Below are 26,656 nucleotides of genomic sequence, written 5' to 3' on the forward strand. Positions count from 1 at the left end.
CCCAATGGATTCATTAAGAGATGAAAAATAGTGACATGAAATTGACCTAGATAAGAAGAAATAGCTCCTTACATGCATTAAGGTATGAGATACATGAACTTCACCTGGATATGGAGAAATAGCCCCATGCATTCATTAAGAGATAAGAGATACATGAAATTGACTTGGACAAGGAGAATTAGCCCCATGGATTCATTAAGAGGTAAAAGGTACATAATTAACACTTTCCCTGTAATTGGCAGTGCGGCGATCTCTCCTGCACTGCAATACATGTAAATTATTGTCACATCAGTGCTGGTGAAGGCAGTGAAGTGAGAAAAGCAGAGTGTTGTCTGGGAGAACACCCAAACGAACTGGCAACCTCAAAGTGTTTGCTCACTGTTGGGTCGCATCGCATAACGTGAAAAATCTATGACTTCTCTGTGATAGAACCCACCAGTGGACATATTTTATTTGTTGATACAGGTAACTCTTGATTTACACGTGTTTAATTTATGTGTTTTTGTTAATATGCGACCGAAAAAATATTACAATTAATTAAATTTGTGTGATTGGTTTGCTTATTCACGATTTGGACCAAATCCCGCATCATCCCTATTATCTATTGTTTCTTATGAGAATTACAAGTTTGTTTTACACGAATTTTGAAATACGCGATGCCTCTTGGAACACATCTATCGTGTAAATCGAGAGTTACCTGTATTCAGTGTGTCTCTATTCTGTACTATAATTTTCCTTTCATAAATTTGTTTATATATTTTTGTCTCTGTTTTCCATATTTAGAAAATGAATGCTACTCATTTCTATGGTCAACTTAGTTCAACAGAAGAGAGAAGATAAAAATAAGATAATAAAAATGATATCAGGAATATTATGAAATTAAGAAAAGATAAAGAAAATTATTGAAGCTTATCAAGGAAAGTCCAATTGTGAGATCTCAGTTTGAATTATTTGTTATAAAAATGTTTTACATTCTTCTGAAGGAAAAAGTAAGATAATATAGTTTTCTTACATGTACAGTATTAAAAAAAAAAAAAAAAAAAAAATTATGGTAATTTGTTCTTTATTTATTGTTTGATTTCTTTACTTGTGTTTCTATATATAGTTCAAAATGGTCACCAGTGGCAGCTTTTTTACAAATTGTCCAAATAATATCAGAAAAAAATTTAAAAATGTATTTCAATTATTTGTTCTAGAAAAGATTCATGGTCTTATGAAGGAAAGAATGCAAGATAATACAGTTTTTTTTACATTTATTAGAAAAAAAATATGGAAACAAGGCTATTTTTCTTAGAATTTTTATAACATTAAAAACTAAATAAGTTTCATATTATTTATCAATATTTATCTTCTGCAGATAGTCTACTGTTTATTAAGATTTTACTATGACATCACATTTCGATTTATAGTAAAATTAAAATATGATATATGTGAAAAGTGTTGTATGACTCAACAGTGGATAGTAAGCACTGGTGGGTCGTATCCAAGGATTCTATATTAAGTATATTCCTCGGTCGTATTGCAGGGAACGTGTTGACCTTGCTATAGTGAAATGACCCTATGGATTCATTAAGGGATGATATATAGTATATGAAATTAACCTGAAGAAGGATAAATGGCCACATAGATTCCTTAAGACATTAAAAAACGTGAACTCGATCTTAATAAAGAGAAATGACTACATACATTCATTGAAAGTTGAGGAATATATCATATTGCCCAGGATAAAGAAATATGGCCACAAATTCATGAAAGATAAGAGGTATATGAACTTAATCTGAATGAAAAATACAAAAAGCCCAAAAAATTCCTAAACGTATGAGATATATGAACCCAGGGGCGGATTTAGGAATTTGGGGACCCTAGGCAGAGGTAGGCTTTTGGGCCCCCTGCCCCTAATCCCAAATAGTGGGGATTGAAGGGGAGTCCGTTTTCTTTATACATACATATAGGGCCCCGAGACACAGTTAATAGGATAATCATTCTGCTGACATTTTAGCAAATGGATTTTAATAAAAAACATAATGTGTGCAAATAATAAAACCTCTTAACCATAAGTGTATGAGGAGTTTCATTGGGATCCCAGAAACTCGGGGCACTATAAGCAACCGTCTAGTGTTGCCTAATGGTAAGTCTGCCATTGTATGAACCTAATTAACATGGTTTTCATGACACACACACACACACACACACACACACACACACAGAGAGAGAGAGAGAGAGAATCATACCCCTATGGCTAGACAGATTCATAGGGAAAAAATAAAATAAGAGATACGAGTTACCTAATCTAATATACAAAATACCCCCCTCCCTTCTTTTTTTTTCTTATTCATCAAGTAGGTACAACGGTAAACCTATAAGTCAATTTCAGTCAACCAATACTTAGATTTCTGACATGTTAAAGCATTCATGTTCAAGTTCCTATCAAGATGACCTCTAGTGTTTATAATATTTCTTTTTGTCTTGTGAAAGTTGTGATGGCGTAAGCTATTTCCTTCAGTCATGACATTAGGGGTGCGTTTGATAGCAGGGTTCCGGACGGCCCGGACAGTCAGACAGGGGCACAGCCGTTCCCAGCTTGCTATCAAAAGCTTTTGGGCGACTCCCAGCAAAATGTAAACAAAACTTCTCCGTTGCCATGGAAACGGAGTCATCTCCACTGTGTATCACCATGGCCCACGCAGCAGTCCCACTTGACGAAGATTTATATGTACTAGGTGTCCTTACACAAGAGCTTGTTGCTGATGATCCACTCCTAGAAGTTGCAGCGTTTCTTGCCAATGAGGAAATGGATCAGCCACAGGGGTAACGTCAGTCAACTAGGGTGGAACAGTATGTCGAGCACACAATTCCACTATACAGTGACGTTGAATTCAAGTTCCACTTCAGAATGGAACGGGAAAGTTTTGAGGTGTTGTGGACATAAAAAATGAAGCATTGATGCATTCCATACCGAATGTCAAACCGCCAGTAAAGTAAAAATTTACCGAAATGCTTAAGTACATGTTATCAAGTATGGCAATCAATTGTGGCAAGAAATACCTATGGAATGATATTTAATCATTCATGCACAATTTAATACTGTATTTTGTTAACTTACAATATAACTAAGCCTATAGCTTACAATATTTGGTGTAAAACGAACGTCTTTGGAGTCTTCACAATGACGCAAAAACACCACTCCAAGAACATGTCGCTATTTTAATGTACTGTCAGCGTCTTATGACTGTTTTCAGCATTAATCTTACTAATGATACCATGTAATTACTTACCATTGCATGTTTGTGCATGGTTCACGACGATATTGATATCCTCTGACCAAAACTAGCATTTAGGGCACTTGTAGTAGTCTGTTTGGGCTGCCATGTTTGTTGTGATGACGTCACCGCCGCCCAAGCAGACCCACCTCTGAGTCTTGGGCGGTCGAGACTCTCCGGACGGTCAGAAAAAATGGCGCCGGGCGGCAACGATGACGTCATTTGGAGCCCTCCGAACCGCCCGGAGCCCTCCGGACGCCTCTCTCAAACGCACCCTAGGTACACAACACCTATATTATACTATTTTTCCGTTTACTATTCTATTCTTTAAATTCCACACTTCATTTGCAATAAAAAGACAAACTTACTGGTGCACTTTAAGCAATTAACATATTTTAGAAGTACTGTACAAAAGATTTAACTTCAAGGTATTATTGGAACCTGCAGGGGCAAAGAAGACGGTCACGACAAGCAGTCAATTACATTTTCTACGCGTGGTACTGGAAACACGTTGGTGCTTGGGCTGGGTGCTTGTCTTCAAGGTTTGTATTTGTCTTGTTTCTTTGATATAATGATTACAAGCTCTCAGAAGGTAGAAAGGTTGGGTAGCATGTGTAATTAGTAACTTCCATGAATACGCCGAGGAAGTGAGAACGAAGTGAAATAGACAACTGGTAGAAAACTATGTGATTAATTTACGATATATTTTTGTTTATATGAATGTTGTTTAGATTTGCTTATTTGTATTCAATTTAGGGTGTTATTTGTTTGTATCGATAGTTTGTTAGTTCGTAAGGTAGTGAAGTATGACAGGTGAATGTTCGGGTCTCCAAGTGGTTTGAGTTAGCGTCTCGAGCACCGAACCGTCCGAACGACGAACGTCCGGAAGGTCAATTTAGAGTTTCACGGTCTTTCACCCAATTAACTAACAAATCTCTTATGTGACTTGTGTTTTTCTGATGAGAAATGTAGTGAATTATTAATGGTAGCCATCGCTTCTGTCTTAAATGTATATTTTTCGAGTTATGATTCTTTTTATTCGAGCTTATACCTGCCTAGCTCATTCCTAACGATCTTGGGCGATCTGTGGGAAATCGTGGCTTTGATGTTGGGGAACATTAAATCGAGTAATGTGCGTTGCAAAACAGATTAGATATCAGCAAGATCACATAAAAAATTCTCTGAAAATAGTTTGATGGTGGCAACCCTCATGGTCGCGCTGTAGGTTGGACGTGATGCTCCCCACCCTGTCGTGGTTCTCACCTGTTACACCTTGTCCTTATTGTCTGGAAGTTTCGGCTCTACATCATCGCCTTATCACCTGGTAGGGGTACCAAACTAAGGTTAAGGATCATGTCGACCAAGTATAAAAAATAAAAAAAAAAACTTGGTCCTGGCCTAAGCCGTCAGTTGTCCCGTTCTCGGACTTTAACGACACCGCCTCTCTGTGATAATCACAAACAACTACTTGCTCGTGACAATCGCAGGTCAGATTCTGTTAAGTCTTCTGCTGTAGCGAGTGTTGCTATTCCTATTGTTGGCTTGGATGCAGCTGACCCAGTTTTTTGAGGTACGTGTACAGCTCCGATGGGTGACGAGGCGGTAGGTTGTGACAAATGTGATGGCTGGTTCCACCACCAGTCTATGTGTATGGGGTTGCCTCCCACCCTGATCAATGACATTGTTGCATTTGACGGTAAGGGCATCCTCTTTGTATATTGCAGTGTGGACTGGGAAGTGGCCAACCTAATCGGCCTTTGTTGAGGGGTGATAGTAGTCCAGATCGTGGCCACTTTGAGTCATTTAAATAATTGTCTGAGATGGTCATGGCACTTTGTTCTACAGTGCGTTCTCTCTCTGATCAAATGTCCAGGGATCACACTTCTGTTAACCAACTATTGACCATAAAAGCAGCAAATCCGCCCTCTCATAGTTCATACTCTTGAGTCTACCCATAGGCTGCTGATTCATGAGGAGGTGAAAGAGATGAGGGAGCGAGAAAACCGTTCATAATCTATCATTTTACGTGGTCCTTGCAACATGTCACCCCAGCAGGCAAGTGATCAAGAGCTTTTGATAAATATTTCCACTTATCTCATCAACAGACCAGTAACAGGTAGTAACTTTACTTGTATTAACCAAGAGAAAGGAATGTTTCACTGTAACATTGAAAGTGATGCAGACAGAAAAGAATTTTTGAGTGAGTCTCACAAACTCAAGGCTGATAGTAAATTTGATAAGGTTTATGTGCATAGAGATTTAACTATAATCAGAGACAAGAATTACAGCTTTGAAGAGCACGTAGAAATGCTCCCACAGATGGTGCTGCTACTGACATCACTCATCCTCCTGCTGACACTTCCTCACCTGAACCTCCTCCTACTCAGACTTCTTTAGATATTTAAGTGTTTTCTGTGGGACACCTCATTCATCATTGCACCATTTTTCGTTATCAATTACACATGATGTTAATTTTCTTAGGAATAAGTTGAATTATTTGTTTACTTTTTTGACGACAACAAATTAAATATCTTAGGTATTAGTGAAATTTGGCTGTTACCATGTGTCCCTTCATCATTTGTCAATCTGCCCAACTATGTGTTTGTTAGAAAGGATGTTGATGGTTCAGTTTATAAACACGGAGTTGGTTTATATGTTTCATCTAAACTAGGTTTCATTGAAGTTGACATAGTTACACATTCCTAATACACTTGCAATTTTTCTTCCAGCTTTGAATTTCTATGTACTAATTGTTTACTGCCCCCTCATATACTGCCAATGAAAATGCCGGCCTTTTGAATTTCTTGGCTAACTTTTGCTCTGGTAAAGAAATTAATGTAATGGATGACTTTAATCTCCATGAAGTTCAATGAGCTACTGACACCCCTTGTAGAGGTCTTCCACCCACCGAACCCCAATTCTACCACTGTTTTTTTGGCTCTGGGATTAACACAGTGGGTGAAAGAGTCAACTTTTGTTCCTTCTGGTAATATACTTGATTTAGTCTTGACTTTTGAGGAAGACAGGATTGGTGAAGTCTGTGTTGCACCCTTTCCCTAGCTGTGGTCACAACCCCGTATCTTTTAGTTACTTCTTAGAACAAGATCTGGGGACTTGCAATAATCCTTCTTTCTGACTTTGGCACATAGGAAATTATAACTTGATAAGTGATCAGTTGTCAGTTATTGATTGGGACTGAGTTTGCTCATCTTAATGTTAATGACATGTTTTGGCAATTTTTTTACAGATTCTAACTCCTCTGAAAGCATTAAACAGGAGTGCTTCTCCACCCTTGCCTGTTAAGCGTCCCCAAGAATTGAAACGACAGAGAAGTTACCTTTGGATGCAATATAAGTCACAACGTGCCACTCATAGCAGGAACTCAGCTCTGGCAGTCAGTGCTCTAGAGCATTTCCTAAATTGCAATTATCAGTTCAGATGTTTTGCACTAAAAAGTGAATCAGATTATGAATTTCTTCTAAAGGTTATATGGATGACATAATTTGATGCTAATGATGATGATAATGATGCCATTTCAAAACTTGTCCCTCCTCTGCAATGGGCCCAGATGCAATTCATCCGCTTCTTTTGAAAGCTTGTGTATCTGAATTGGCATACCCACTCATACTTCTTCTCTGCAAATTTTGTGACACTAGTGAGCTTCCTCTTGACTGGAAAAAATCCTGGGTATTGCCTATTTTTAAGAAAGGCTCACATCATGATCCCCTTGATGTACAGACCTGTTTCTTTAACTTCAATCTGTGTAAAGACTACGCCCAGTCTAATAACTTGCTAAATGAAGATCAGTTTGGCTTCAGACTAGGCAGATCAACTGAGGATCAGTTAGTATTAACCTACCATCATGTTACTTCCTGGCTGGATCAGGGCTTTAATGTTGACATTTTTTGGTTAGCAGAAGTAAGTGCATGTTGGTCAACAACCAACTCAGCCATCCTAGAAAGATCCTTAGTGGAGTCCCCCAGAGTTCTGTTTTGGGCCCTCTCCTATTTCTTACATATGTTAATTATATCAATCACAGTCTTACTTCTGCATTCAAGATATTTATCAATGATCTTAAGCTGTATGTTTGTACCAATGTCTCCTGTGGTCCTTGTCTATTGAGAGAAATAATATGTCAACATGACATCAATACTTTACATCAAGTGGCTACCTCTTGGGGACTTAGATGAACTCATCCAAGTGTGTGCTGTTAAGATTTCAAAGATTTCCATAGTTTAAAAACTGTCCCATGCACATGAGTATCTGTGGTGAGCTGTCACTCATCCTCGCCACACGGCTGTGTTAAGGATTCTTGCACACAAGCTATGTATACTGTGGCTGAGCTACAGGCAGTCCATCACATACCAAACATGCTGCCACAGACGCTAAACCTTGCCACGACGTGTCGCCACAAAGTCACTCATGTGCTCCAGGCCTGATACATTGAACTCTCTGCTATCATGCCTAATTTAAAAGTATATGAGACTTATCGTAGGTTAGTTGAAGTATGCTTGTAATTTTACGAAGGTCGCCTCTGCTGATGGGGGAGCGTTCACATGAGATGTTGCCACACGATGCCGATCGCCAGACTTTAAAGACTATGAGCACCCACATGAAATTGAAATATGGAGTAATAAACTCAATAACGTAAATACACAAAAGCAATGGGAGGGGAGAGGATGGCATGTAAACACTCCCCCATCAGCAGAGGCGACCTTCGTAAAATTACAAGCATACTTCAACTGAACTACAGTAAGTCTCGTATACTTTTAAATTTTACGTCACCAAGTCGCCTCTGCTGAGGTGGAGCGAACACATGAGGTTTTAAAGCCATGTGGGTGTCGTACCTGATTGTAATACTTTGTGCCTTAACTTGTAAATGAAAACCATCACCTGAGGGACTTGACAGCATTTTAATGTGCATAAATAACATGGAACCAGTATAATAAATGTAGTAACCATGACCGCAGCAGTGTTCCAAAGTGCAACCATAACCTTATGACCCCACAGATAGCGTAGAAAATATCACCCATAAAGAACAAATGGTACAAGTCACATAGAAAAATGGTGTACAAATGTCACTTTAAGACAAAAAACAAAAGAAAAGAACATTAGGCCCCCCAAAAATGACAAAATCCCACAAAACCATCAGTTGGCCATGTACAAAACAGCATCTTGAAAAGGATCTGAACAAGTAACAATTTGTTTGTCATAAAACTTAGCAAATGTAGTCTCGTGAGTCCAACCAGCTCTTGTCATGATACAGTGGATAGGGACCGCCAAAGCCTTTGCTTTTGAAGCCGCTGCGGGTCTGACACCCTGCAGTAAACATGGTAGTGTCAATCCCAGCCAAGCCCAACACAATCTTAATCCATCTAGAGATAATATCTTTAGAGACAGGCTGATGAGGTTTAACAAAACTAACAATTAATCTATTTCCCGACTGTGGCAAGTTGGACCTGAAAGGCACTGTTTTGCCAATGTAAGCACGCAGGGTCTCACAAACGCAAAGGCGAGCATCCTTAGCATAAGCAATAAAAGTGACACTTTGAATGTTAAAGTTAGGCCTGCATTGTTTAACGTTGTCCCCCAACTGGACGGTAATGGAAGATTTCTCAATGGTAATGCCCTGGAGCAAGAGCAAGTGCAAAGTTTGAATCAGAGCTGCCTGCGTAAGAGCCATCAGCATAACCAGTTTAAGTGTAAGTGCCTTTAAGCTGAGATTATTCAAGGGAAACAAGGACCTCAGGTAAATAAGTACGGGCTGGACGTCCCACGTCTTGGTGTACCGTGGCTTGGGTGGCTGCAGATTAAACATGCCCTTCAGAAACCTATTAACTAGCAGGTGGCAACCCGCTGAAACACCATCCACCATAATTCCCAGGGAGGGCAGCACACCCCGTGCCGTGTTAATGGAGCTGTAACCCACGCCCCTGTTGAAGGAAGCAGTTAAAAAGTTTAGGATGTCTGGCACAGTGGGAGTAAGGGGATTGATGTCCCTTCAACTACAAAAGTCTGACCATCTTCTAAGATGTGTCCGGTACTGTTTTGCTGTACCTGGTTTCCAAGATGCCATGAGAATATCTGCGCCTGCTGCCTGTATGCCTCGGACTTGGAAGGACTCCCGGATAGCAGGCATGCCACCAACTGAGTGTGACCCATGAGAGGATGACCTCCTGCTGAACAAGGGTGCGTCAATATGGTCTCCGATTTCTTGAGCAGTCTGGGGTGATTGATCAACATGCGGAGCAGCATGCCCATCCAAGGCTGTGACCTCCAAAGTGGCACCACGATCCACCCCGTGACCTGCTCTGCCCTCATTTTCTGCAAGCACCTAGAGATCAAGGAAAACGGAGGAAAAAGGCAAGGTAGTGTAAAACTTGCCCAGTTAAGGGAGAAAGCATCAAAATAAGTTGCCTCTGGATCAGGTTTCCAAGAGCAGAAGGGGTAATCTGCTTGTTAAGCCGAGATGCAAAAAGGTCAATAGAAGGGGTACCAAAAACATTGCAGATCAATCTGAAAGTTGGGACATCCAATTTCCACTCGTGCCAATTATTAACTCTACGGGAAGCTGCATCTGCCACATAGTTAACCTTACTAGGGATGTGTGAACATGTAACCCAAGCATTGTTTGCTACACACCAATCCCAAATGAGGATAGAAATGTCATTGCAGGGTCATGATTTAGTGCCTCCCATTTCATTAACATATGTAACAGTGGCAGAGTTGTCACAAAAAACTTTAATATGTTTACCCCTTAAATCCTGCCTAAATGCCTGAAGAGTAAACAAAATGGCTTCAAGCTCTAGAGCATTAATGTGAAGGGAACTTTTCTCCAAGGACCAACTACCACCGGTAGACTGATGGTTAATGCTGCCACCCCAACCTACAGTGGAAGCATCAGTGAACATTTCAAGATCCGCAGCCGCCCTGAAAATGACCCTATCCTGAACAGCGGCATTGTTGCACCACCAAAGTAGCTAGGACTTCATGTCCTCTGAAATAGACATCACAGCATCAAAATCTCCATGGGAGTGCTGCAATGCAACTATCTTGGCCTTTTCGAGTCTCCTGTAATGAAGTTTACCAAGCACGACTGCTGAGGTAGCCGCAACCAGAATCCCAATCACACGCGCCACTTGCCTAATCTGTGCAAGAGTTTCTCACAAGCACGAATAAGGTTAATAACTCTGTGTTCAGGCAATGAAATTTTCATGGTCTCAGTGTCAATGACATTGCCCAAATATTCAATACACTTAGCTGGGGCCAAAACTGACTTTTCCTCATTCACACAGAAACCCAATCTCCTCAGCAGAGAGACAGTGTCCCGCACACATGCAATGTAACCTGCCCTTGAGTTACTGCAAATAAGAGAATCGTCAATATAACTGGTAATGGTGTAACCCTGATTTCTCAGAAAGGAATAAACAGGTTTCATAAGCTTGGTGAAGATACTAGGGCCTGCTGAAACCCCATTAGGGAGACAAGTGAATTGATAGGTCACACCTTGCCATGTGAAACACAAAAACCTTTGCTGTTCTTCCGCAATCCTAACAGAGTAATAAGCATGCCTTAAGTCCACCGAAGCCAAGAAGTCACCCACATTAATAAGTTTCACAGCAAGTTCAAAGTCCTCCATCTTAAAGTGAATGTAGTGGTAGGGAATATGAAAGTTAAGTTTCTCTAAGTTCAAAACCATTCTGTATTCCCCATTCCTTTTCTTCCGAAGGAAAATGGGGAAATAATTTGCCCTGGCAGTCTTTCTGTGATGGAAATGACCTTAAGTTCAAGCAGTTTGTGAATTTCACCATAAATAACATTCTGCTCCACTTTATTGAACTTATACTCAACACTTATTGAAAATAAATGTTTCACATCATGCACATTAATGTCCAGATGGCAATGCTCCACAAAGTCCAAAATAGTAGGATCACTAGTAAGTTTCTGCCATTCATGGACAAACTGGTGAAGCCTACCACCCTCAAAACAATCACTTGCCTGAATTAGTGCCGGGGCTTGAAGGTGCCCCGGCTCAGGGCGTTTTTTGAATCAGCGTTGTGGGACACCTGGGAAGTCCTTTGCGCACCCCTGAAGGCAGGCCTCCGGAACCCATAAGGCTGGAAACGAGAGGAGAATCCTCTTGCCGGCGCAGAGTGCCCAGAACCCCGAGTCTTGCCACCCAGGAAGCGCTAGGAATAGGATGGCTTCTTGGCTGTAATAGTAGACTTAAGCTTCACTGATTCCTCAATCTGTTTCACACTCTTAGACACATCATCACCAAAGAGAAATCGAGTCATTGGGACTTTCTCAGAACAGAGGTGTGTGAACTTCTGATTAAGCTCACGCTTCAGAACAAACCTTCTAGCAAGGTTGTTCTTGAAATTTGCATTTCCCAACAAATCCAGGGCACTGTTAATCATGGCCACTTCCTGGGCCACCACTGGATGCTCCTCGTCCTGGGCCACCTTGTCCAAAGCAAGCAGTGACCTGGTAATAATAGTCGCTGCCCTCAAAACATCCTTATTAACCTCCTTCATGCAAAAGTCCAGTGTTCTGGCTTCCAGTTGTAAAGCATCCAGAACTTTGGGGTTACACTCCACTGCAGGACAGTTGGAAGGCCGTAACACACACTTGTCCTCACAGAGTGCTTTGTGGTTGTCTTCCCAAAGCCCACGGTCAAACAGAAAGTTGACCATTTCAGCCACATTACCATCAATTGCATCCGAAACCACCTCAAGTGGGCCAAACACCTTGGCACTCTGAAGCAAGGGACCCACAGTAGAGCACGGCACGCTTGCAACGTCCATATCACTACTGGCCTCCCCAAAACCCGAGAAATTACCTGGAGAAGCCGGACAGGTCGGACCATGTGAGGGGCCAGCCCCTTCATTAACCCTTGGAGGCCGTGGAGAGGCAGAAGCACCTGTGGCCACTTGTGCAGGTGAAGGAGGGGGAACAGACCTCCTGTCTGATTTAAGCTGGTTAATCTCACTCTTCAACTCCGCCAGAGCATCCAAAACCATGTTCCACTGGGAAGGAGGGGCTGAAGGCTGTGTGGTTGCAGGTTGAGGGCAGGTGGTGTTGAGAACCACATCGTATCGGCGTGCGCCATGAGAAGCCAGGTGCTTTGACACCCTCCCGCCGGTGTCGAAAGGAACACTCTTGCCAGAGTCACTGCCCCTGCCACTAAGATCCTGGGAATGGACACTGGCCCTCCTAGAGGCAAAAGGAGAGGCAATAGGACCGGCGGTCCCATCATCACTGGATGCGGGGGACAACATGAGGAACAGCTGATCACCTGCGGAAAACCAAAACAAGCCGTAAGCTCGTATGTTCCCCACTGCACAGAAAAAAAAACACTTGGAAGGCACTATACCGCTCTCAACTTAGATAACGGATAGTAGGCACTGTACCTGCTTTGACAGGGGACGTGGCCTTACTGCTAAAAAGAAAAACCAATGGAGGGACACTGAAGCCCAACACCGCATCCAACTGGCGTGGCAGAATGAAAGCAACTGGTGATCGGCGTCGTGTGGCAACATCTCATGTGTTCACTCCACCTCAGCAGAGGCAACTTGCTGACGTAAAATTGATGGATCTATCACTGCATGATAGCAGAAATCGTGATAATTGAAGTCAAGAACCTGTTAATTCAAAATGACACTATGACATCTAAGCTGTCATTTTTTGTCACTTTTTGCCTAGTTCCTCATTGGCTGTGTGGTTCAACTGTGTGACGTCATGCACGACTTATGGTGCGCTGGTGCTAAAGCTCAGAACACGGTAAGCATTTCCAGGTTCAGACGTGTGGCTGCTGGCAGCAGCTACCTGATGGAGTTGGTGTTTGTGTTCTGCATCTACATGGTGGCTCTCTGGGGTTGCTCTTTCTGCACTGTGGCTGCTTAATGGAGCGCAGAGGACATAGCAGCTTTGTGTATGTTTTTCTGCTCAACGAGATGTATGCAGAGCGTAATGGTGCAGTGTGCAAAGACAATTAGTGTGGTGTCACCCACAGGCGATCATTTGGTTGTCAGTGTCTTAATTTATTTTCCTTTTTAGAATTTACATATCCTGCCTCATTTTTCATGGCTTATATGAGATAGTCGTCAATAAACCATTTGGTTGGCACGCTGGTATCATCTCTTTTCCAGAGGGCGATATTTATCTGGTCATCAGCTGTTTTCATGATGGCAAACAAGCGACTTGAAAGTTTTTCTACAGATCCAGCAACGGCAGGCCCAGTCACATAGTGAAGTTGTGTTTTTCACCCAGTAGTGGAGATGATCCTCCTCCCTATGTTTCCATCTCTTCTCGGCCTATGGAGGAGGAGGATAATCCTGCGCTTCAGTACTGAAAGATATTTTATCAGTTTGGTTTACGTAGGAAAAGGCGAGCTGATACTCATGTTTTTGAGGGACAGTGACACCAGGGTGACGGGGAAGCCAATGTGAAAAATGTAACCCACCTGTTGCATCACAGGGATTGTCATATGGTGCACCTGGTGGTGCTGCGTATCCATCTACCTCAAGCTTCACATGTTGCTGATCATGATCTTGCTGCAGCAGGTGACTTGATCACTTCAGAGCCAGTGGATTCCCAAGTTATATGGGATTTCACATCACGAATTTCAACTGACATCACAGTGGTAGCCAACGAGATGCCATGCTACCATTCCACCGTCAGTCGGTTGCTACCTCCTCGCAGTCACGCATCTGGCTGCTCCTGCTCTGTTCTACTCCAAGCAACGTCTTGTTGGGTAAGCTTTCTCTTATACAGTCCTAAGTTGACTGTGGGTGAAAAGCACATCGATGGACTACATTTTTCTGATCAGACAAGCAGTGTGGAGTTTGTACGGGGGTTAATGCTGCCTTACGGTAACGCCATATGGTGTATTATGATCATCTTGTCTCTGTCTCTTATTGAGCAGTGTGATGTCGGGCACAGAGCAGTCTCTTCCTCCGCCTTCCTCCCTTTCGTCGTCTTCAGATGGGAAGAAAAGGAAGCGGTGCTTGCCGGATGATTCCACTCCTCCTCCACCTTGTACTTCACCACCGTCACTCCTGGGGCCGAGCTTGGCAGGCGCCACGTCAGAATCAGCTGTGTTTGGGGACAGAGTTGCCTTGGATAGGCTGTCTAGCCTAGTGTCTGGCTTTATTGACAAGCTGAACAGGACCCCGGCACCGCCGGATGCATCTACGGACACCGGGAATGACTTTAGTGGTTTTCATGCCCTCTCATTGTCTGAAGACGAGGCGGGGGTTGCCCCTGCTAGCCAGCCTAACTGCTAGCCAGCCTCTTGATGGGTTAGACCATCTCACCCGTGACGTTGATGTGGGTGAAGATTTTCTGAGGACTTTGGGTGACCTTTATGGCCACTTCCATGGCGAGGAGGAGAAGGGAGAGCCACTCACCGACAGCTTGGCCACTATCCTCAATGCCAGCCTGAGAGTCTGAGAGTGTGATGTTAACGTGTGCAAAGATTAAGCTCTCGAGTAATGTGCTGAACCTCACGATGCCTGTCACAAACGCGGCTGTAACCAAGGCCATGAGTGTGAATGGAAGGCTGGTAGATGCCAAGCTTTTCCAGACTAACTGCCTGTTGACAAAGGCAATAGTTCCCATTGCTGTGTGTGTTAATGATATTGGACAAAAGGGTAAGAGCTAGTCGTGTTATTTAGATGGCCTTAATAGTTGTTTGAGCCTTCTTACTTCAGCAGTGAATTAATTACCTCAACCAGTTGCGGAAGGATGTGGCCCGAATCCATGTCCGTGACTCGGCCATGGTCGATCTCTGGAAATGGGAGTGTGAGGTGGGTCAGCAGGAGTTATTTCCCTTTGATGTGACCCGCAAGTGTGAAGAGATCCAGCCGGCCGTCTTTCAGCCCTTCCTCCAAGATGTCTGGCAAGAGGTTTTCTTCCTCTTCACAGTCATCACACCGTCCCTCTCAGGCTCACTACCAATCCCGCCCTCGTTCTCAGACCCGGCCTTTTTTCGGCCAGCGGCCTCCCCAGGGGAGGGGGATGCACGAGCCGAAGCTACACCAGCACTAACTCCTCTGGTGAGTTCCTCAATTCCAGAATTAGTTAATACTCCTGATAATTTTAGAGGAGGTAAGATTATTTCTACTGAGTCCATGTGGAGGTCTCTGACTCAAGATTCCTGGATTTATGATGTGGTGGGGGGGAAATTTCTTGATTTTGTGTCTGCCTATTCAGACTGTACCTCCTCGTCCTCTAACCCTGTCTCAAGCCGATGATTGGGCTTTGGGCAATGCTTTACATCACTTTCTTATCCAGTCAATTGTGGAGCCTTGTTTATCTGATGTTCATGGTTTCTTTTCAAATGTTTTTCCTATCATCAAGCCAGTTGGCCCAGCAAGAGTCATTCTAAATTTAAAATACCTTAATTTTCATGTACCTTACTTACATTTTAAGATGGATACATTGAAGGATGTCATACCTTAATTTACCCTAACTGTTTCTTTGTTACAGTGGATTTTAAGGATGCTTATTACTCCATTTATGTTAGGCCTGAGGACAGGAAATGGCTACAGTTTATGTGGAAGGGCCGTTATTACAGATTTACTTGCCTCCCGCAGGGGTTATCTTCTGCCCCTCGCATTTTACAAAGTTAATGAAACCTGTCTTTTCCCACCTGCGATCCCTTGGGATGGTCGTGTTATGTTATTTGGATGACTGTCTTTTCATTGCTTCATCAGTAGAGATTTTACAGGCTCAGGTCAGCTATGCCTTGCATTTCTTTGATTCCCTGGGTCTCACTGTCAATGTGCGGAAGTCGGTTCTGGAGCCTACAAAGAAGGTTACGTTCCTTGGTGTGGTGTTGGACTCTGTTGCCATGACTACCACCTTAACATCTCGTAGGAAGGAGCGCATTAAGGAACAAGGCTTGCTGCTACTTAAGGGTAATGTCACTTTATGGGACTTATCATCTTTTATTGGTTTGACAGTGGCCTCTGCACCTGCAGTAGAGTTAGCTCCTCTCCGTTACAGGTATCTGAGTTGATTCGAGACCAGGGTCTTGCCCAGTCCTGTGGTGATTTTGACAAGTTTATTACTTTGGATTGTCATGCCCAACATTTGGTCGCTTGGTGGGTGGCCAATATAGACTTTCAGGAGAAGTCTCTCTCTCTTCTTCCCCAGATTGTGAGTTGTTTACAGATGCCTGTCTGACTGGTTGGGGCGCTTCAATGGGACACGTCACAACTGGAGGTCACTGGGCCCAGGAGGAGCTGGATCATATAAACATCCTAGAGTTGAAGGCCATTCTGTTGGGCTTGCAGTCCCTGTGTAGGGATAGGTCTGGCTCCCATATTCGACTCCGTTCTGACAACACTACTGCAGTTGCTTGTATAGATCGTTGTGGCAGTACAAGACCTAATCTTCATGCCCTTACAGTGCAGATTTATGAGTGGGCTGCATCTAGGAATATTACCCTGTCAGCACAGCATATACAGGGTTTGTACAATGTGACAGCTGACGTGGAGTCCAGAGTTAGTAGGATGGATGGTGAGTGGATGTTACAACCCGATATTTTTAACAGAATTTGTCAACTCTTTTATACTCCAGCTATCGATCTTTTTGCCACTTGCTTAAATGCTCAATTACCTGCCTATGTCCTATGTCCTATGTCTCCTGGAAGCCAGACCCATCTGCCATGTGCACTAATGCCTTCACCTTGGATTGGGGTGGTAAGAGCTTATATGCATTTTCACCTTTCAGCATTGTCTCCAGAGTTCTCCGGAAACTACAGGACGACAAAGCAACAGCTCTGATGATTCTTCCACTCTGGTCGACACAAGTGTGGTTTCCAACGGCCCTTCAGTTGTTGGCAACCAATCCAGTTTTGCTTCCACACTGTCCTCTGTTTCTCCCTCAACAACCAACTCTAACACACCCTCGAGCTCGGAGGTTGGTTTTGACAACAATGGAGCATTCATGACTCGTGGCCTTTCGCAGGAGGTTGCCCAGTTTTCCTTCGTTCCTGGAGAGCTAGTACTAGGGCACAATATAGGCCGCATATCAGCAGCTGGTTGTTGTTTTGCCTCCGAAGGGAAACTGATCCGTTTCAGCCACCTGTGAGTATTCTGTTGTATCACCTTTTGTTACAATATCAACGTAGCACAGGTTGGGAATACAGCTCCATGAATGCAATCCGTTCGGCCATCTCTGCTATTGCTACTATTGATGGTCATCCTGCAGGACAACATCCGTTAGTTTCTCGGTTTATGAAGGCAGTTTTCTTAGAGGCCTTCTCTTCCATGCTCCCATACAACTTGGGATCCTCAGGTAGTGTTGGATTATATCTGTGGTCTTGGCCTTACTGTGGACTTGTCTCTTCTTCAGTTGTCAAGGAAACTAGTTATTCTTATGCTTTTGTTGTCAGGCCAACACGGTCAGACCTTACAATTACTAGATCTTAGAAACATGTCTCACAGACTCTCGGGTTGGGTTTGGGATTGGAGACTTATTAAAAACCTCTCGTCATGGGGTCCACATGTCAGGCTTGTTTTTTTTATGCCTACCCACATGACAGCCGCTTGTGTGTTGTTGACACCATCAAGCATTATCTAGATAGGACTAGCTCCATTCGTGGGTCACTTACGAGTTTTTTACTGACTGCACGACCTCTGGTTCGGTTGGCCTCCCGGGATACATTGCAATGTTGGGTGAGAGACGTGATGGGAGCTGCTGGCATTGACATTACTGTCTTCTCTCCCCATTCTACTAGATCAGCCTCTTCCAGTAAGGCAGCCCGGATGTTGCCTTTTGCTACAGTAGTCTCCACCATTGGAGGGGCGAGGGAGTCTACTTTTACCCGACACTATAGGAAGCCTCTTGCCCAGCAGGCCCAGTTTGCTAGGGCAGGTTTGTTGTAATGCTTTTGTTCTTTTCTCATGTTAAATTTTGTAAGGGTTTGTGACCCCTCCTTAGGTTTGTGAAGTGGAGAAAGAATTTTTTCTGTAAGTTTCTGGGGATTGGGTCCCATAATGTTCAAGATATATATACACTATATGTACTTGATTGTGGCATAAACTTAGGGACAAAATTTGTTCTGTACCCTGTGGAAGGTTCTTGGGATTTTTTGTGATACTGTCCTGAAATACATGTGATGGGTCTTATGTTTGCTATTTTGGTAATTTCCTTACCAACGTTCTGAGTATTGCTTTTCGTTTTTTACCTGGATTTTGTAATTTATTAGGTTTGAGGAACCTCTCTAAAGCTCTCGTTGGCTACCGCTGTGACGTCAGTTGAAATTTGGCGTAAAATTGTAAGATTAAACGAGTACTTACCAAGTATGAAGTTTGATCGTAATTTTACGAACATTCAACGACGTCACAGTGGTGTACAACGCCCTCTCTCCTTACCCTGTCTGTTTTGTGATCCTCACTTTAGGGCGAAGGGTCTTTGCGGTAATATGTAACTGCTTCCTCAAACCTCCTCTCTAAAAGTGACTGATGGTGGAATGGTAGCATGGCATCTCATTGTACACCACTGTGACGTCATTGAATGTTCGTGAAATTACGATCAAACTTCATACTTGGTAAGTACTCATTTAATCTTACAATTTTCTTTGCTTTCCTGTACTTACAGACCACCGCATATGTTTGTTGGCAGTAACTAGGAACAGCTTTTTAATGTTAATTATACTAATGGCTCTGTGTTAAAGAGGTTTTGGCCAAGGACACCAGGGCTTATTTATACTTGGTTTCTGATGATAGATGAGCCAGAATGATGAGTTAATGGTTCCAGCTCATCTCTCACCCTACAGTGTCACAGGTTGGAGAGCAAGTTAGCTCAGACTACTTCTCTTTTAGAAGAGGCACTCGTTTCTTTTAATCAGATTTGTGAATTCCTATGCCAATTCAAACATTCTGCCATGATGTTAGTCTATATAATGTCAATGATGACCTTTACATGTTATATAGTCAATGTTTTAATTACTTAACTCTGATGAGGAATGATCTCATTAGTGATAACCTTAGTCCTAAGTCTCTCTTGAAAAGTGTTAAGGATGAGAACATGACGGGTGACTGAGATTAACATTGTTATGATCCATCAGTTTTTGCAGAAATATATTAATCCAAAGGTTTAAGGTGAAGCAGATCCTTATATTTTTTTCAGCAAGAGTTTAGAGGTCCCCGGGAACAACCCTAACATAGGGCGCAGTTTCCAGAAGAGGGGAGGCAAAGCAAGTTACCTGTTGTCAATGTTTGTCTTGCTCATTCCCCAGTACTAAGGTTGAAGTTAATATCTGTCCCAGGTATGTTTACCTTGGTTAACAGCCTGGAGATTTTTTGAGGGAATAAGTTCAAGTGTTGCTTTTATTACTAGGCAAAATTATCCAGTGGTCCTTGGGTACATAACATTGTTCAGGGTAAGGAGTTGTTTTCCTTTCATGTTTTTCACAAACCTCATGTTTCTCCTTTACATTTCTATACCAGGGACAGACAAACATTTCATGCAGCCATGAAAGAGTTTATTCAGCAGCATATTGTTGAGAGAGGTGCAGATGTTTCTTCAGATTTCTTTTCTAATATTTTTTCCAGAGTAAAGAAAGATTATATTACATTTATTATATTACATTTATTATTATATTACATTTCAATATGTGGAATATCATCTTTTCAAGATGGAAACTCTTAAAGATATCTTACCATTGATTACAGAGAATTGCTTTTTTGCATCCATTGACTTGAAGCATGCTTATTTTGCTGTCCCAGTTTGTGAGCCAGGTCATTCATGGTTCAAATTTATGAGGATTGGACCCTCATGCCAGTTTACTTTCTTACCTCTGGGTTTTTCCTCTTCTCCTCGGCTCTACTAAATTATTAAAGGTTTCTTTTTCCAATTTTAGGGCTGTAGGTATCCTGACTACTGTTTACATTGGTGATTATTTTGTGATGGCAAATTCAAAAGAGAAACTTCTTGCCGATGTACAATGTTGCCTCGACCTTGAATCCACTGCATTTCACGATTAATATGAAGTCACATCTACAGCCCCATCATAAAATAGAATTCTTGGGTTTTATTTTGAACTCTAGTGATATGACTGACTATCACACTCACACAGGGTATGACCACAAAGATTAAGCAGTTGGGTTTACAATCATTGCAAATGGAGGAGATGCGAATCAGAGATCTGGCAGTTTTTATTGGTGATGTAGTGGCTGCAAGAGACTCTATACATTGGGCTCTGTTGAAATACAAATATTTAGAAGTTCTGAGGAATGAGGCTCTTAAACAAAATTGTGGTGACTTTGACGGCTTATTATGCCTAAATCAGAGAGCAAAGTGTCTATTATGCTGGTGGACAACTAACATTCATTCTTGTGTAGAATCCATATGCACATCAGCCCCAGACTTATTTATTTCCACAGATGCTTCATTGTCTGGTTAGGGGACTTGTACAGATGAACTCATTACTTCTGGCCACTGGATTCAACATGGAAAGGACCATATTAATATTTTGGAATTGAAAGATGTTCCTTTTGGACTTCAGGCTCTATTGCATAATGTCCAACATAAGCATATTAGAATAAAAATCAGATAATACCACAGTTGTTGCAAACATTGATAATTATGGTAGCATTAAACAACATTTGTTAAATATAGCTGAAGAAAATTTTTTGACTGGGCTAGTGTGTGGGACAAACTTATCTGCTGGATCCATCCAAGGTTCTATGAATTTTACAGTTGATTTAGCATCTCATGAGAGTGATTTTAATAAGGAATGGAGATTAATGCCCACAGGTTTGAGACATTTGCAGAATTTATAGAGAATCCTCTATGGTTCTTTTTTGCTACTCATCAAAACACTCAGTTACATCTTTTTTATTCTTGGAGACCAGATCTTTAGGTGTTAGGCACAGATGGTTTTTTCACTCTGTTGGAGTAATGATTCTCTCCTTTTTGCTTCCCCTCCCTTTAGAGTCATAAAAGACATCATTCAAAAAGTAAGGTAAGACAAGGTGTCAGTATTAGTGATTCTGCCAGTTGGAGGCTCAACCTTGGTTTGCAGAGGCTCTTCACCTGTTGAAAGCTGCACCTTGACTTCTTCCTCAAAGGTGTTTGTATCTCCCTCAGGATCCCCAATGGATACACCCAGTCAGGAATCTGAGATTTGTAGCAGGGATTGACCGATTATCAGCCGGGTCGATTATCGGCGCCGATATTAGGCATTTTGACGCATATCGGCATCAGCCTTTTTTTTTTTTAAATTCTATGGCCGATAAGAAATAAATTTAAAACTAGGTTATTTTGGCTCTAATGCAGCCGCGCCTCTCTGTCTACTGTCGCTACTCTGTCTCCAGCATTGTCCCACCCACAGCACCAATCTGATTTGTTATAAGCAGAGCCACGGTGTGCGTGGCAGCGAAAAAAAAAAAAAAAAAAAAATCAGCGTCTGCACCCTCAGGGCTAAGCTCCTGAATCCTAGATTCGTCCCTGGTTAAAGTTTGGAGGACAGCGGCGGTGCTGCCAACTGTTTGTAGCGAGCAATTTCATAGAAACATTTTCAGGAGTAACTTATGAAGATTTCTCTCATGGCCCTCCCCCCTCCAATCACCTATTCTTTCCCTCTATACTCTCATGTTAATAAGCTTATAAGGCAAATAAAACCTGTATATATTTATATATATATATATATATATATATATATATATATATATATATATATATATATATATATATATATATATATATATACTGCAAATGAATATGGGCTCCAAATATCAGTTATCAGCCTCCTTGACTATAATAATTGGTATCGGTACCGGCCCTGAAAAAAACATATCGGTCGATCTCTAGTTCATAGTATGGCCTTTGTCAGGGAATCTTTCTGCAGGGCAGGAATTTGGGAGCGGGTTACAAACTTTCTTTGTAAGGCCTTGGATGAGAAAACCCTTATGGCATGTGGGAGGCATATTAAAGTATGGAATGAGTTTTTTTTATGAGAACAAGTTGATCCTTTTTTGCCATCTTTGAATATACTGGATAATTTACTCTATACGGCAAGGGTAATGTAGATGGTTCTAGTTATAGTTACAGCAGCCTCAGTGCAGCCAGGTTAGACATCTTTATAATAGCTAAGATTAACTGGACTCCAGCAGGCCAGCACAAGATTGTGTGCTTGTTTTTGAGATCAGTGGCTAAACAAAGCTCAAAACTGACTAGGGATGGATTTATATGGAATTCTGATTTGCTACTAAAGACTTTTGATGGTTGGGACAGCAATACCCAATTATCTCTTTCAACTTCAACTAAAAAAGTGACAGGTTTACTCATGCTTTTGTCTGGGCAAAGGTTTCAAACCATTGACTGTTTGGACATCAGGAATATGTTGCTTACCCAGAATGAGATCATTTTTAGAATTAGTGACCCGCTTAAAACTTCTAATATCAAACATAATTTGCAAGAAATAAGCTTTAGTGCTTTTCCTTTGAATGTTAATCTTTGTATTGTTGATGCCATAAGGACATATTAACAGTTGACAAAAAGCTGAGAAAACTAGATCAAAATAAACTATTGCTAAAAAGTGGGCCTGCATCACAGGCCACAATTACTAGATGGGTCAGGGATGTAATGAGAAGAGTCTGGTATAAGTGAGGCTTGGTTTAATACCTATTCAGTTCAGTTTGCATTCACTTCTATGGCATGTGGAATAGGAATGGTGTGGGTGAGGCTTAAAAAAGCATTTGGTTGGAGATGTGAATCTACTTTTGTTAAACATTACAAGACCATATTACCTGTGGGTTCCTTGGACAGAACATTTTGAAATCATGTGCTGAGAGTATGTAATGATTAGCTTTTTATCTCTGGTCGTTTATTGTTTCTTGCATAGAAATGTATGTATGCACATTTGGTGTTTCAACTTTTTTGTTTTGTTGGGGATGAGGCTACGAACAGTCAATAAAATATATAGAGAAACTCAGCTATCGTGTGACATGATAATTCTGGAAGTTTTTTAATAATAGGCATGCAATAGTGGCAATTTCATGTGCGATATAAAAATATGTGCAGCTTTTTAATTAAGTATGCACCATAGCAGAAAGCGCAATAGAAAAGGGCTAACTGTAGTCATAGGAGTTAGGGGATAGACAGCACAGATGAATTTGAAATGGTGGAAAACTTGAAAGATTCAAGAGCATGGGCACAAGAATAAGTTAAGCTTTGGAATGAAAATAGCTTTGCAACAAAAATGAGGATAGGAAAAGTAGGAGGGAACAGGAAAGGGACTACTGTCAGTTGCTCCAGACACCTGTTTTTCAGTAAGGAAAAGATGAGGTTTATCAGAGGAGAGATGGTGGTCTACAAATTGAAAACTAGATCTAAGACCATGAATGTTGCAGAAGTTAATGAAGAAAAAAGTGGATGGGGGTGTCAAGACATTTATGGTCAATACTAAGAGAACAGTCCAACTTGGGGACATTTATGATCCTCTCCCAGGAAGAGCTGGGACTCGGAAGCTAGTATAGGAGTTGCCATTGTTTCTATTTTAAGTGAAGGGTGCGTGTATGTGTGTGTAGTGCTTCTAGTTTTTGTGTGAATGGGGAGAGTTGTCTCTAGAGGGCAAACTCTGACTGCCCCCTTGAGGTGTGAGACATAAAGGGAAATATCCAGTGAGTTCACAACTAGCTTTGAACTGGGCAGGCCAGAACTGGTCTAGATCAGAACAAGTGCTATTTGGCCTCACTGGGCGTAAATTATCGTTTCAGTAGGTGTTTACTACTTCCTCCTCCTAATGATAACTTCTTACTAAAAAAACTTTTCCCTGACTTTTTAACACATATTCAAGAACCCCCTTACACACATGGAGTCTAGGGAGTTGGGGATTCATTATCTATCAGAAGATCATTAAGATAATCATCATATTCCTCCTCAGTGAAGCCCTCATTGTTATCCTCCAATCTGGCTGTGTCTCTTAGGATGCCATCCCAATACCTATGGCAGATGTAGGCTGGCACCAAATCTCTCAAGAATTTTAATGTCCTCCAGCTTGGACTTGGCCAAATATGTTTATATATATATATATATATATATATATATATATATATATATATATATATATATATATATATATATATATATATAAGAATAGGTTTGATTTACAGTAAGGCCCTGCACTTGGCGAATCTCAGTTTGGCGAAATTCACTTTTGGCGGTAGGTTGGACATGGACCACCGAGTGCACGCTTGGCGATTTGAATTAAAACTTGGTGGCTACACGGTGAGCCACGCGGCTCCTCAGTGATGTCTCACCTCCCTCTAAACCTATCAGAATGTAGTGTGAAAGTCCCCTTCAGCCATTTTGTTTGTGCTACCCTCTTTTCTGCTAGCGTGGGAATGAATTCTGGCGATTTACCGCCAACATGGCCTCTACCAGCGCAACAGGTGGTACTGGTGGGGGTAAGGACAATGGTGGTGGCGGCAAGGACGAAAGTGGGCGAGGGAAAAGGGTGGAAAAACGGGAGTTACAGCCTTTATATCATGTCTTATTAGCTTTATTTATTGTTTATTGGTCTGTTTTGTGCATGTGTTCTAATATGTGAAGGCAAAAGATTTTATTTCAGCTCAAAAGATGGTGTTTTAGGGGTCAATAGAGAGTCTTTGGCAATGACCAATGACTAATTGAGGCATTTTTTAGGCAGTTTGTATGGTATAAAGAACTCGTGCTTGGTGAGATTTGCATTTGGCGGTAGTTTTGCCAGACTAATTAATTCGCCGAGTGGGGGGCTTACTGTACTTGGGAGGTACATCACAGATGTAAAAATTGAAGACAGTTTTAGCTTTTGCACCTTGCACCTGCTCATTGAAATCCACACATGTTCTCCCTTCCCCTCAGTCAGTGACATGTACAGAAACTCCCCTACTTACGAACATTCGACTTGCGAACATTCCATACATACGAACAAATCTTTTAAATACTTAAGTCCAAAAAATTGTTTGAAAGATGCTAGGAAACTTCAAATTTCCCGTGCACAAATATAGTTCACGAGTCTGCCACGCCGTGGCGCTGCTGAGCTCACTCAGCTGTGCGCATCACTCCCCTGCCCTCCAGGCTCCCGCCATAAACACGAAAGCATCTGTTCACTGTGTCCTCGTGTACCGCCAATTTTTGTGCCATAATTCGCTTTACCTGTGCATCATTCTATCAAAAATGTCGGGTGTGAAGCGAAAAATAAACGGTGAAGCCAGTGGAAGTGCCAAGAAACGTCAGGCTATAACTTTAGAGGTGAAAATGGACATCATAAAACGGCTTGAGAAAGGTGAGAAAATGTCTGATGTGGCACGAAAATTTAATATGAATCGGTCAACTGTAGGCACAATTATTAAGAACAAGGAAAAAATTGTGGAACATGTGAAATCTGCAGTGCCCATGCAATTAACCATCATATCGAAAAAGAGAGGGAAAATGATTGAGGATGGAAAAACATCTCGGCGTCTGGTTCGAGGACTGCATCCAGAAACGGAAACGTCTATGCCTTATGATGATTCAAGAGAAGGCCCTGAGTCTATTCAATGAACTGAAGGCTGAGTATGGTGAGGATGTGTCATTCACTGCAAGTCATGGGTGGTTTAACTGCTTCAAGGCGTGCAATAACTTGCATAACGTGAAGATGTCTGGTGTCATTCACTGCAAGTCATGGGTGGTTTAACTGCTTCAAGGCGCACAATAACTTGCATAACGTGAAGGTGTCTGGTGAGGCGGCGAGTGCAGATGTTAAGGCAGCTGAGGAATTCCCAGGAAAACTAGCAGAAATTATCTGCCAGGGAGGCTACACACCACAACAGATTTTCAATGTGGATGAAACTGGCCTCTACTGGAAAAAGATGCCTGACCGAACCTACATCAGTAAGGAGGAAAAGACGATGCCTGGCTTCAAAGCTGCAAAGGACAGACTGACGCTACTGCTTGGGGGTAATGCTAGTGGTGATTTAAAATTAAACCCCCTACTGGTGTACACCTCGGAAAACCCACGAGCCCTGAAAAACATTGCCAAGGCGTCTCTTCCAGTTGTGTGGAAGAGTAACTCTAAAGCTTGGGTCACACAGGCGATTTTTCAGGAGTGGTTTTATAATCAATTTATCCCTGAGGTGGAGAAGTATTGTCGGAGCAACTCCATTCCATTCAACGTCCTCCTGGTGCTGGATAACGCCCCTGGACACCCACCTTACCTAGATGACTTTCACCCTAATGTCAAGTTTGTTTACCTGCCACCCAACACAACCTCCATTATACAACCTATGGACCAGGGAGTCATCGCAACGTTAAAAAAATACTATCTAAGGCGCACTTTCCGCCAGGCACTGAAGGCAACAGACGAGATTGATATGACTCTGAGCGAATTTTGGAAGTCATATAACATCTACAATGCC

The 26,656-nt window shown here is 42.0% G+C and overlaps 1 long non-coding RNA gene across 1 annotated transcript in view; it reads left to right on the plus strand.

Annotated features, from left to right (window-relative positions):
* The first annotated feature begins 3,124 nt into the window (after positions 1 to 3,124).
* The window catches only part of LOC123512175, a 34,276-nt gene continuing 10,744 nt past the window's right edge, over positions 3,125 to 26,656 (plus strand). The window contains exons 1-3 of the long non-coding RNA XR_006677039.1: positions 3,125 to 3,539; positions 3,708 to 3,802; positions 18,010 to 18,146. This is a non-coding gene — a long non-coding RNA (uncharacterized LOC123512175). The remainder of the gene's footprint in view (positions 3,540 to 3,707; positions 3,803 to 18,009; positions 18,147 to 26,656) is intronic.

Source organism: Portunus trituberculatus, chromosome 33, assembly GCF_017591435.1.
Source record: "Portunus trituberculatus isolate SZX2019 chromosome 33, ASM1759143v1, whole genome shotgun sequence".
NCBI classification, from domain to species: domain Eukaryota; kingdom Metazoa; phylum Arthropoda; class Malacostraca; order Decapoda; family Portunidae; genus Portunus; species Portunus trituberculatus.